The sequence below is a fragment of the Galleria mellonella genome, unplaced genomic scaffold (assembly GCF_026898425.1).
Source record: "Galleria mellonella isolate WM207_F2 unplaced genomic scaffold, CSIRO_AGI_GalMel_v1 utg312, whole genome shotgun sequence".
In the NCBI taxonomy this organism is placed as follows: Eukaryota; Metazoa; Arthropoda; class Insecta; order Lepidoptera; family Pyralidae; genus Galleria; species Galleria mellonella.
The window spans coordinates 579,678-593,871 of record NW_026442074.1 but is presented as its reverse complement, the minus strand read 5'-3'; the positions used below and the strand labels follow the sequence as shown (position 1 = coordinate 593,871).

The 14,194-nt window shown below is 37.8% G+C and overlaps 1 protein-coding gene across 1 annotated transcript in view; it reads right to left on the bottom strand.

The window, feature by feature from the left end:
* The window catches only part of LOC113516341 (potassium channel subfamily K member 15), a 42,619-nt gene extending 29,997 nt beyond the window's left edge, over nucleotides 1–12,622 (bottom strand). Inside the window, exon 1 of the mRNA XM_031908429.2 lies at nucleotides 12,363–12,622. The gene's annotated coding sequence lies outside the window, so the exon portion shown is untranslated. The remainder of the gene's footprint in view (nucleotides 1–12,362) is intronic.
* Nucleotides 12,623–14,194: the final 1,572 nt, after the last annotated feature.

The window sequence follows — 14,194 nt, the reverse complement described above, 5'->3', positions numbered from 1 at the left end:
CAGAAACATAGAAAATTAAGTATTTATTTTTGAAACTTGTCAAGTAATTGCGACCTTACCATACTTTAGTAAGCTAAGGTTATGAACGAATAAAATATTCCAATTTTGCTGTTACTAACACTCCCTAAAGTCCATTTTCATCTAGTAGGTATAAACCATTTATTTTTGATGGGTGAAAATGGAATGGTTGTCTCGCCAGCGCTATCGGTGTATGCTGGCTGGGCACCAGTGATACCCCACGATAGGTGAGAATGATAACAGGTCAGTTGGTCCATCGTGAGGAATTTAAGAATCACTTAAACTTGGTATGTTACTAGCAATGGGGCTGCTAAATCCCATTACTAACTATCCCTTCCACCTCCCTGCATAACCCTTTTTTTTAAATGGATATTTTTTTTTAATGGATGATAATGGAATGGTAACCCCACTCGCACTATCGGTATACACCGGCGGAGCACCAGTGAAGGATGATAGGTGAGGACGAAGCAGGACAGTTAGCCCATCGTGACGAATTCAACAATAATCCAATTAAGATAATTTCCAGGGGGAAACGGCGAGGAGGTCGACCTGATAGAATTTATTGCTAGCAATGGGATTGGTAATCCCCATTGCTAACAATCCCTTCTCCCCCTAACAAAATGGATCATATTGGAATGGCAACCTCATCCGCTCTAACGGTATACACTGGCGGGGCATCATTGAGGGATGGCAGGTGAGAATGAAAAGGCAGGTCAGTTAGGCCATCGTGATGAATACACCTGGGATTCAGCACGATAGGGGACCACGTGGAGGTCGATCTGACAGGTATATTACTAGCTATGGGGCTGCTAGATCCCATTACTACCTATCCTTTCCCCTTCATAAATCATTAGCACATTATGTATGTATTGCCCCAGTAATGTAAAGGACAATTATGGATCCTACATACGAATATTTATGAATACGAGTACATAAGAATACCATGCATTTATCTTATTGCCAACATCAATACGAGAAATAAAGACAAATTGGAATTGCCAAGAACACGACTCACAAAAACTATGAAACAAGGCATATACCTAAAAATAAAAATGTACCTAATACAATAAATTACCCAATACAGCAACGCAATTGCCGAGAAATGAATTTAAAAATAAAATAAAGACATATTTTGAAGAACATCCTTTTTACAACGTGACCGAATACCTAAATGCCAATATTGGTGGGAAGGGATTGTTAGCAAAGAAGTTTGACAGCTCCATTGCTAGCAATATGCCCTGTTAGGTTGAGCTCCACGTGGCTCCCCCTGGAAACCATCGTGAACAATTCCTGTTGAATTCGTCACGATGGGCTAACTGACCTACTTCATCCTCACCTATCATCCTTCACTGGTGCCCCGCCGGTGTATACCGTTAGCACGGGTGGGGTTACCATTCCATTATCACCTATTAACATAAAAAAAAAATTCCAATATTAAATTATAGCATTGTTATTTATTTACGTTTAACTGTAAGAAGTGTGACAATTCCAATTGTATAACTTGAAGTCGTCATTACTGGTATATGGTCACCATTATATTGACATGTATCAACTAATTTATAATGTTAACTGTAATTAATTTGTAATGTTATTTTTATATTATGTGCTTCATTCTCGGCTAATTTGCCGGTTTCCTCAGACAACCCGTCCCAAAAACCTTTGGAAAAAATAAAGCTGAGATCCCAATCCCTTTTATTGCGTGTGCGTATGCAAATATGCATACACATATATATTACTACATATATATTATTTTTATGCTTCATAGCTCTATACGTGTGTGTGCGTGTCTGTAGTGGTGTGATGCGGTGCATCTTGTAAGTTTAGTGTGATTATTGTATTTCCTAGTACTTTACATATTATGATCGAGGATGGCTGCTTGTTTTTGTAATATACACCTATATTGATGTTCGCGTGTAGTTGTTCGCAATACCTACTCAAGCTATTCGCTATTACACCTGACGCTCCCACTATTATTGTCAATACTGTCGCTTGTGTTTTCCATAATCTAGTAATTTCGGTTTTGTAATTTATGTTATTTATTAAGTTTTTCCATTTCTTTAGCTCCAATATTATAATTTGACGGAACACTGATGTCTACATACATACATACATATCTGTCACGCCTGTCTCCCATTAGGGTAGGCAGAAACAATGGAACGCCAAATGCTTCGATTCAAACAAACCTCTTTCGCTTGACTGATGTCTAATTATTATTATTGTTATTATTTATTTTATTAATTTCAAAATTAGAATGTAAACATTGACTTGCGATTGTGTGACGAAAACTGTTACATTGGTCAATAAAGAAATATGAATAAAAAAAAAATATCAAATATGCCCAGTACGTGAACGCAACACAATCCTGTTATTCTTCGTCGGATTTATGCGATATAAAACTATTCTCTGGCACACACGCAGGTGAGTGAACATAAAGCTATTTTCAAAATGGTCCCAGTGTACAACGGATAATGGCCAGCCGGCCTCGGGCCTCGGGCCTCGGGTTTGACTATTTTAAAACTTAGCCGCCGTAATAAACTTTGTAACACGGTGACTGTGGCTAGTTTTGATTGATTTAGCAAATGATTTATTGATTGATCACATTTAAGCCTAAATAGATGTTTAATGTTTTTTTTTTACGTTATCATCAACACGGGAAAGGAAGGTGTGGCCTATTCTATGCCGGGACCAGATGGTCATCTATCTATCTATCCATTTAAGAGCTGCGCTCTTGTCGGTGGAGCTCTTGAGATGGTCATATGCTTTATATATTAGTAGCCCCATTGTTAGCAATACATCCTGTCAGGTCGACCTCCTCGCGGTTCCCCCTTCAAACTAAAGTAGTGCATTTAAGTGCAATTCGTCACGATGGGCTAACTGACCTGCTTCATCCTCACCTATCATCCCTCACTGGTACCCCGCCAGTGTATACCGATAAAATACCTAGTGTGATGTACTCATTAAAGTTTAGACTGCAAGCCCCCCCACCGCTCGAGCCACTCCTCTGGGTGACGTTCGAGTGGGTGGTCGCGTGAGTCGCATTGTGACATATTATTGTTTTTTTTTTTTGATGGATGAAAGTGGAATGGTAACCCTGCCTACGCTAACATTCATTCAGTATTAATTTTTAGCATAAATACTTGTTCTTACATTAATACACTAATAGTCTCCCACGCACCACTATCGAGACAATATAACTTATTAGGTAATAAATAATTTTATATTAAAGCGGCTTAAAAATACTAAGTAATTTATTTTGCAGCAAATTTCATTGAAATCGCTTTTTATTAATTCGAACCAGCTTTAATTTAAAATATCAGAACTTGTTTTTAGTAGAGAAAAAATAAAATTAACGCATATCTATGGTTGTTATAAATTTAAATTTAGAAATGAGATTAGTTCTTTTTAACTTAATTTAAAAATGGAACGAATACTAACCTCAAAGACCTAATTTATTTGGAGAGGGCGCGGTGGCACTGATGCTTTTTATGAAGGAAATAGTTTTTACTTAGTTTATATAATTTACCACTCATATCCCGCGGTTTCTCGCCATATGCTCCCGGAATAGAATGGCCACCTCTTCCTTTGACGTGGGCGTTGTAAGAGGCGACTAAGAGAACTTAACAGTCGAGGGATAGGCAGCAGCGTTCCTCTTAAAATATCATCCAAATCTTAATTGTAGTTGCCAATCCATTTTCCAAGCGTGGCAACTACTGGCATTACATCTCTTATGAGGAAGGATTATACTCAGGAGTAGGTTGGAAAATGACAAACAATTGGATCTTCTTGTACTAACTTCACAGTTTTTTTTTTTTAATGGGTGAAAATGGAATGGTAAACCCGCCTGCGCTAACGGAATACGCTGGCGGAGCACCAGTGAAGGGTGATAGATGAGAATGAAAACAGGCCAGTTAGCCCATCATGATGAATTTATCAGGAATTAACCATGATAGTTTCCAGGGAGAACCGCGAGGAGGTCAACCTGGTTGGATATATTGCTAGCAATGGGATTCTCAGTCTCCATTACAAACAATTCCTTTCCCCCTTAACTTCACAGTTAGACAAATACTGTATATTCTAAATTCAAATAGAATAATGGAGTCACCAGAGGGAGACTTTGTACAAAAGCAAACTGCATGAGTACCTCTGTCCCACTAACGTTTCTGTTGTGACGCAGCTGTTTGGTTGTGTTTTGGTTCGAAGGAACTAGAAAAATTATAGGGTACGCAGATATAAAAACTTAGTCCTCAGGAGTGGTTACGCGTGAGGTGTATCATGGGCGTCGCAGTGTATTCTGTTATGTCCATGGTACTGTTGTACACGGTTCATGTGTGTAGATAGATAAATAATTTATTTGCATTACTTACAGCACACAAACAGCAAAAGACACAAATGCAAAGTGAAAAAAGATACAAAAAAGATACATGTACACGCGACGGTTACCATTTTCCAACAAGTGGGTTGTTAGCTTTTTAGGCTTTCTATGTTCCTTAATTTTGGTGGTATAATACATATTCTGTTTGAGTAGCAAAAAAAGAAAGATAAGGATTACTTAGCTTAGATTATATAAATAGAGCATCGAGCCACAAAAACGGGTTAACTTTTTGACAGCTAACTGTCAAATTAGCTGACTAGTTTATTTATTAGTATTCTATATATTTACGAATAAAATGTATCTTGACGTATTGTTTATAAATAAAATGAGCGTTTTGGCATTATAAAGATGCAGAAATTATAAGACAAAATAAATATAGAAGTTACAAAGGAATCACTCATAACTATTTATCACGCAAATTATATAAAAAAAGTTGACACATTTTTCTCGAAACATTTCTATGGAGACGCTCTATCTATATAATCTAAGTTATTAAGGTTTAAAAGGATTTTCTAGAAAGTTTTTTTATACAACTTACAATGGCAAACAAGCTGACGGCCCACCTGATGGAAAGTGGTCACCGTCGCCTATAGACATGAGCAGTACCATGGACATAACAGAGTATCTGTTTCGCCCATGACACCCCCCATGCGTTGCCATTCCTGAGGACTCAGGTGTTATTCCTCTGTACCATGTAAATTCACGCCAAACTAATAGATATCACCAAACATACATATAAACAAATCGTTTGTCAACACAAGATTGAACATACGCATCTCACGCGCCATTGGCCAAGGCACTGCGTCAGGAATCGAACCTTGTTCCGCTACATAAATACACGTGTAACTGCCTCCCAGGCGGGGTGGGAATGTGTCACCTGTTGTTGGTGGGGCTATAACGTATTTGGTGATCTTGCTAGCTTCTGGTATCTTAGATTAGGCTGTTTATAAATTAAAGGTGGTTTTTTTTTTATTACAATTTGAATTTAGAACCGAATAGAAATCTTTATTTAAATAGACTTCTTTACATGTTTTATTTCTAAGAACAATGAAGAAATGATAAAATAAAAATTGTAAATCATATGGTTGCCTCCTTTCTTCTTATGCAAATATAATTAGTAAAAAGAGGACGAAAGATACACCATCAGTTGTAATTTTTCTCAATCGTCATAGAAAATGTTTGATATGTCAATTATTTGTCAATAACAAATTTTACATCACTAGATTATATATTCGACAGAGTTTATGTAGAAAGTAGGCAAGCAGGTTGTATCTGAATTTGGTAGGGTTATACGGCCGTGTAACATTTTCTATACACTAGCCTGCTATGAATTGACAATTTTGTCACTCCTTCTATGTAATCTTGTTATTAGGTTTTTAAAATTTTTAAATTTTTAAGATTCTACTACGAGTACTATGTTCGAAGTCATGTTATCTGCTGAGAAAAATTTACAAAAAATTCAACAGTTACTCTTTTTAAATTATCATCATCATCATCATTTTATCAGCCTTTAACTGTCCACTGCTGAACATAAGCCTCCCCCTTGGGAGGGTTTGCCAGTAGTTGCTACGTTTGACAGGCAAATAGGCAACCGCAATTAGGTTTTACAGATGTTTTAAGAGGAATACTACCGCCCATCTTTCGCTCTCTCTTAGTCGCCTCTTACGACACTCATTGGAAAGGTAGCGGTGACCTATTCTATGCCGGGACCACACGGCATAGAAATAATGAATATGTAATTGTTGTATATTTGCTGTCAAATCGTATTCCAACCGTGAAGCAGTTGTGTTTGCATGGCTGTGTTTCGGTTTGAAGGGTGGGATATGGCGTGAATTTACAGGGTACAGAGGAATAACACCTGAGTCCTCAGGTATGGCAACGCATGGGGGGTATCATGAGCGAAACAGTATACTCTGTTATATCCATGGTACTGCTCATGTCTATAGGCGACGGTTACCACTTTCCATCAGGTGGACCGTCGGCTTGTTTGCCATTCTAAGTTGTATAAAATAATGATATCTAAGTGATGTTTGGGGAGGTGCATCGTATACTTTTTGCTATATTCTATATAGACAAATGTTATTAAAATAAAAATTCATTCCAGAGCTTACGCTCCACGAGTCACCCTGCAATGAAAGGCGACACAAAATATAATTAGATAAATCCAGTCACCAGAGGGAGACTTTGAACAAAACTGGTCTGCATGAGTAATTCTCTCACAGCTGTGTTTCTACTGTGAAGCAGTTGCGCTTGCATGGCTTCTAGCTGGCTTGTTTGCCATTCTAAGTTGTATAAAAAAAATATGAAAAACAAATTAATTCATAATATAATAAACATTGCAGTTAAGTATTGCAGAACAGTTTGTTTATATTTCAGAGCGAGCTTTGAATTTTAGATCTTAGATTTTAGATGAGATATATAAATGTCTCTCTCTCTCTCTATCTCTCTACTGACTTTGAAAATAGATGTTTTTTATATGAAATGGTGACAAACGAGCTTGATGTAAGTGATTACCGCAGCCGATGGTCACTAACGATGCCAGTCGCGAGTCGTCAATGATTAGAAAATTCTCTTCTTGAAGGTACCCGTGTTGTATTTATTAGGAAATGCCGCTGCTGGTAAATTGTTTGATTCGTGATTGTGTGATAGAAGTAACTCATGAAACGTACAGTAATGGAGGGGGGGGGGGAGGAGGGATTGTTAGTTGTTAGTAGTTATAAGTGAAAAAGTTTATTTCGGTAAACGAAATCTTGTCTTATGTGCATATATTATGTGTAGGTATTATGCCCTGAATACATAAGTTTACGTATTTGCCCCGAATAAGTCCCAATTTATTGTTACACATCGTTTTAAAACCACATTTTTTTTTATTTAACTTAGAATGGCAAACAAGCTGACGGCCCACCTGATGGAAAGTAATAACCGTCGCCTATAGACATGAGCAGTACCATGGACATAATAGAGTATACTATTTCACCCATGATACCCTCCATGCGTTGCCATTCCTGAGGACTCAGGTGTTATTCCTCCGTACCCAGTAAATTCACGCCATATCCCACCCTTCAAACCGATTTTACCCCTAGTAACAGTAACCCTATTAGACGCATAAGAGTATATAAAAAAAAATCTATTACAAATATTTTTGAATTTAATGTAAGGTTGCTAAAGCAAGGCGGAGAAAAAGAGAAAGGAAAAGACGGCTTATAAATAGCTATCTAAAGGTTATCTTGAAGAGATTGCTTTATAAGCGTTAATTATACAGTACATATCTATATACAGCGTTCTTAATTATACAGTACCATACCTATTGGCACAACAATTAGTCCATTACCCTAAGGTTGTCTTAAAAAGATTGCTCTCAGCAATAAGACCGCTTTACTGTACTTATACAATTGTATCGTTGCGATTGTAATTGTCTTGTTTATTTTTATTTCCTATATTAAACGGTTTTATTTAGCTCGACCTGTACGGTATTTATTTATTTGGGTCAAAATTAGAAATTGGAATTTAAGCACCTTCCCGTTGTCAGATTGATCTGAAATTTGGTACACAGATTTAATTTAGATGACAATACAATATAATAAAATCAATAACATTATAAATCTAAGATGGCCGCCGATACAAAATGGCGGATTACATATTTTTCCTTAACCCCCGCAATATGGGTATCAAATGAAAGGGCTACACTAGTAAAACACGATGATTATGTCAAAATTTAAAATTCAAGATGGACGCCGTTCCAATATGGCGGACTAGGTACATATTTTTCCACAACCACCACAATATGGGTATCAAATAATAGGACTACACTGAGACACCTAGACACTAGACACTCGGACACTAGATACTCAGACGCTAGACCCTCAGATACTAGACACTCAGACACCCAAACCCTAGACACACAGACACTAGACACTCGGATACAAGACACTCAGACACTAGACACTCGGACACTAGACACTCAGACACTAGACACTAGACACTCGACACTCAACACTCGACACTCGACACTCGACACTCGACACTCGACACTCGACACTCGACACTCGACACTCGACACTCAGACACTAAACACCAGACACTAGACACTCAGACACTCGACACTCAGACACTAGACACTAGACACTCGACACTAGACACTCGACACTCGACACTCGACACTCGACACTCGACACTCGACGACACTCGACACTCGACACTCGACACTCGACACTCGACACTCGACACTCAGACACTAAACACTAGACACTAGACACTAGACACTCAGACACTCGACACTCAGACACTAGACACTCGACACTCGACACTCGACACTCAGATACTAAACACTAGACACTAGACACTCCGACACTCGGATACAAGACACTCAGACACTAGACTCTCAGACACTTGACACTCAGACACCCAGACGTTAGATACTCAGACACTAGACACTCGACACTCGACACTTCGACACTAGCCGCTCAGACACCCAGACACTAGACACTCAGACACTAGACACTCGGATACAAGACACTCAGACACTAGACTCTCAGACACTTGACACTCAGACACCCAGACACTAGACACTCGACACTCGACACTCGATACTCGACACTCGACACTTGACACTCGACACTCGACACTCGACACTCGACACTCGACACTCGACACTCGACACTCGACACTCGACACTCGACACTCGACACTCAGACACTCAGACACTCAGACACTAGACACCCAGACACTAGACATACAGACACTAGACACTCGGATACAAGACACTCAGACACTAGACATACAGACACTAGACACTTGGATACAAGACACTCAGACACTAGACTCTCAGACACCCAGACACTAGACACTCGGACACTCGACACTCAACACTCGACACTCAGACTCTAAACACTAGACACTCAGACATAAGACACTCAGACACTAGACACACATCTCACCAGATGGATGGTGATGATGTGGTCTTAGACGAAGCTTGTGGACCCGAGAATAGCCTATTCACAATTGCTTTAAATTAGTTGTGATTATTTTTTATTAATTAAATGATTTTATTTAGCTCGACCTGTACGGTATTTGTTTATTTGGGTCAAAATTAGAAATTGGAATTTAAGCACCTTCCCGTTGTCAGATTGATCTGAAATTTGGTACACACATTTAATTTAGATGACAATATAATATAATAAAATCAATAACATTATAAATCTAAGATGGCCGCCGATACAAAATGGCGGATTACATATTTTTCCTTAACCCCCGCAATATGGGTGTCAAATAATAGGACTACACTGCAGAATACTGTCATTATGTCAAAATTTCAAATTCAAGGTTGTTACAAAGGTTGTTACAAAATGGCGTATTAGGTGGGGGCATGATTAGTCGTATCGAGAACAGTTGCGTCTAAGATTGTGTGACGTTAGAGGGGCAGATAAAAAAAAAATAGGTAATTAGATACCTCGTTAGTAAGCGGTAGTTATACCACCCAAGTTTTTACTTTAGTCTAATATGCCTAAAAGCTATTCTGCCTAGTACTAAAATATTTCTGAACTAGAAGGTCAAAATACCTATTTGTTATAGTGTGGGCTGCTTAGTTTACCTACCAAGCAAACCCTGGTGTTAGTGTTCTCTCATGAACTGCCTTTCGGCCGCTGACATGGTTCATGTTATGACAACCACTACCATCAGAGATATTAATGACCGAGATCACCTACGTAGGTTGATAGGTAAGTAACTATTTATTTATTTTGTAGTTTTCAATGCACATAAAATAAAACCGTTTAACTTAAAAGTTTTTTTACCGATTTTTTTGTATAATGCAAATAAAGTATACTCATTCATTCATATATTTATTTTATACATGCAATAATGTTTTAATCCCAAAAATAAATTTAAATTAATGATCAGTCCCATTCATGATCCGTACCCGACCCAAAGGTCCCCATGACACTTGTGGCATTTCCGCGTGGGATTGCCAGAGATATCCTTTTCGAGTCAGATACGAATTATAATTATTTGTATACATATTTTATTTGTATACAATAAAACAACAAATACCCATAAAATAATGGTACCCACTGACTTGTAATTCGATCCAACGGACTACTAAAAGATATACAAGGCACACACACACGAACCAAACTGATACAGGTGGCCAGCTATCGGGGATAGTTTCTTGCGAAAAATGTAAAAACACCACGCATGGCAGCTCTCGTACAGTTCAATTATTTATATGGTGGTACCTTCACTAAATTCGCGTGAAGGTACATTAAAAATATGTGTTTTTATAAAAACAGCTACGAACATAATTTAAAGCGGGAAACTTATTGGCACTATTATTATTATTATAAATGGCACGGCACGAAGTGCATCCGCCAAAAACAAAAATTTAACTTTAATAATAACAAATGATGAGTATATATTTTTTTATAGAATATAAATATAATGAGATTCATTTTTATTAGTGGCCAGTTATATTGAGGTTTTCTTAAGTTATATTTTGCAGGACTCCAGTGCATATCTTGAGCAGAGTACATGTTCAATATATAACCTATTTTATAATAGATATCTGAGACAAGAGTTTATAAATTTGTGGAAGATAATAACTTGGTGGGTTAACCACACTTGTACCACTAAATCGACGGAATTATTTATCTCAATAATATGATTATTTCTGATAACATTTTAATAAATTAAATTAAAGTAACATGGTACAGAGTGGACATGTAACTAACTAATAGTGAAACGCTGCACACGATTTCTCATGATGTGTGAATTTTTTTTTTTTTATACAACTTAGAATGGCAAACAAGCTGACGGCCCACCTGATGGAAAGTGGTAACCGTCGCCTATAGACATGAGCAGTACCATGGACATAACAGAGTATACTGTTTCGCCCATGATACTCCCCATGCGTTGCCACTCCTGAGGACTCAGGTGTTATTTCTCTGTACCCAGTAAATTCACGCCATATCCCACCCTTCAAACCGAAACACAGTCATGCCAACACAACTGCTTCACGGTTGAAACATGAATGGGACAGAGGTACCCAAGCAATCGACTTTTGTACAAAGTCTCCCTCTGGTAAACTCTCTGGTGACTTCCTTTCCCCATATATTTTTACCGTATTTCTGATGTCATTTTGTACAGCACACAAAATTATAGCAGTAAATTAATTATGACGTAAACCGACTTAATTTATGGAGTAATATATTTTGTTTTTCAGATCAAAATTTAGATGAGAAGAAGGGTACTCATGGCTTCGCCTACGCCATTCCCATTATTTCCTGTGCTCGTGAACGTTGTATTAAAAATGATAGATAGATATAAATTTATTTATAATATATAATATATTTATATACTAGCTGACTCGGTAAACTTTGTTTTACCATATACATTATTTCTAGAACTATACATGAAAACATATCGTACTACAATTATTATATTCGATTGCCATCTTGCAACCCTATTGCGGAATATAAAAATAATAATATATATATATATATATATATATATATACTACTACCTACTTATAAATGTGATCGTGAGTTTATTACGTAGTAGTATGCGAAGAAAACCCTCAAAAAGGACCTTTTTCTATAACTTATAATATATCTATATCACCAGAAGGACACTGTACAAAAATCTATTGCTTGGGTACCTCTGTCCCATTCATGTTTCAACCATGAAACAGTTGTGTTTGCATGTCTGTGTTTCGGTTGGAAGGGTAGGATATGGCGTGAATTTACTGGATACAGAGGAATAACACTTGAGTCCTCAGGAATGGCAACGCATGGGGGGTATCATGGGCGAAACAGTACACTCTGTTATGTCCATGGTACTGCTCAAGTCTATAGGTGACGGTTACCACTTTCCATCAGGTGGGCCGTCAGATCGTTTGCCATTCTAAGTTGTATAAAACAAATATATATAGGCTAAACGTGTCAAATTTTAAAAGAGTTCCTCCCTAAAACATACTTACATTAAAATTTCACATGCGATTCAAGAATTAATATTCTAAAATCCCTCGATACGTACACAATATCGATATAAACATATTGATACACTATTAACACTTTTTAACGTTCACTTCTCACTTGAAATAATCAATCTCAGTATCACGTATCTCAGGTATATATTGTTTTAGTGTCCGAATTGGCGGGATATCGGGAAAATGATGTTAAAACACGTAATGTGCAAATGTTGGTTGCGCTTGCGACTGACTGGCTCTGACTGGAGTTGGTTTATAGGCGATCATAGATTAAAAGTTTAGCAGATAGTACAATTGACTATTGTAACACTTGTATTCGCCCACGTTTATTTGTTTTTTTTTTTTTTTTTTTTATTAATAGAATGGTAATTGGTATACACTAGCGGAGCCCTAGTGAGAAATGAGAGGTGAGGATAAAGCAGGTCAGTTAGCCCATCGTGACGTGTTAGCGCAGACGTGGTTACCATACTATTTTCACCCATTAAAAAAATGTAGGTATTATATTTAAATAGTTTTTTTTTATACCACTGAGATGGCAATCAAGCATACGGCCCACCTGATGGTCAGCGGTTACCGTAGCCTATAGACATGAGCAGTACCATGGCCATAGCAGAGTGTCTCTATGAGAAATTTTATCACAATAGAAAAGGATTTCGAAAAGGATTTTTCGCTCTGTTCATGAGAAATCTTTGTAAATTAGATACCTACAAGAGAAGCACAGTTGTCAAGGTGCCAACTGATGCCATGAGCATTGTATGTCGCAATTGAGTTCGCAGTGACGTAATTAGTGACGTAATTAGCTAATGGATGCAGAATAAGAAAAATGGTAACAGACAAATTTGTTTATACATGACACCCACCTAATAAAACCATCAGTTCTCTAATCGGCATGGGAAATATAAATTGGTTTAATAATGTCGTATATTTAACCTTAGGTTGTAAGCAGACTGATCATCATATCAGTCCTTAACCGTCCATTGCTAAACATAAGCCTTCTTCTTGGGAGGTTTTGCCAGTAGTTGCCATGCTTGGCAGGTGGATTGGCAACCTTATATGAGCGGGAGAAAAGGGATTGTTGGCATTGGAGTTTGACAGCTCCATTCCTGGCAATATCAGGTCGACCTCCACGTGGTTCTCCCTGGAAACCATTGTGAACAATTCTTGTTGAATTCGTTACGATGGGTTAACTGACTTGCTTCATCCTCATCAATCTCACTGGTGCCCCACCGGTGTATACCGATAGCGCGGGTGGGGTTACCATTCCATTATCACCCATTAAAAAAAACATCAGATGACCTTTGGTGATGTTTTAAGAGGGACGTTGCTGCCCATCCATAACCTTTCCTTAGTCGCCTATTACGACACCCACGAGAAAGGTAGGGCCTATTCTATGCCGAGTGTGTATGTTGTGTGTACAAGCAGTCTACTATCCAGAGTTTAATGATACCAGTAAGATTTATGGTAAATATAAGTATATACAGCATGTTGTAAAACTGAGTTTAACCAACGATGAGGTATTTTCAAAATAAGTATTACAATTATAAGTTTGTCGTTGTTACTGAATATATTTCTTTTTTTTTACAACTTAGAATGGCAAACAAGCTTACGGCCCACTTGATGGAAAGTGGTAACCGTCGCCTATAGACATGAGCAGTACCATGGACATAACAGAGTATACTGTTTCGCCCATGATACCCCCCATGAGTTGCCATTCCTGAGGACTCAGGTGTTATTCCTCTGTACCCTGTAAATTCACGCCATATCCCACCCTTCAAACCGAAACACAGCCATGCAAACACAACTGTTTCACGGTTGAAACACGA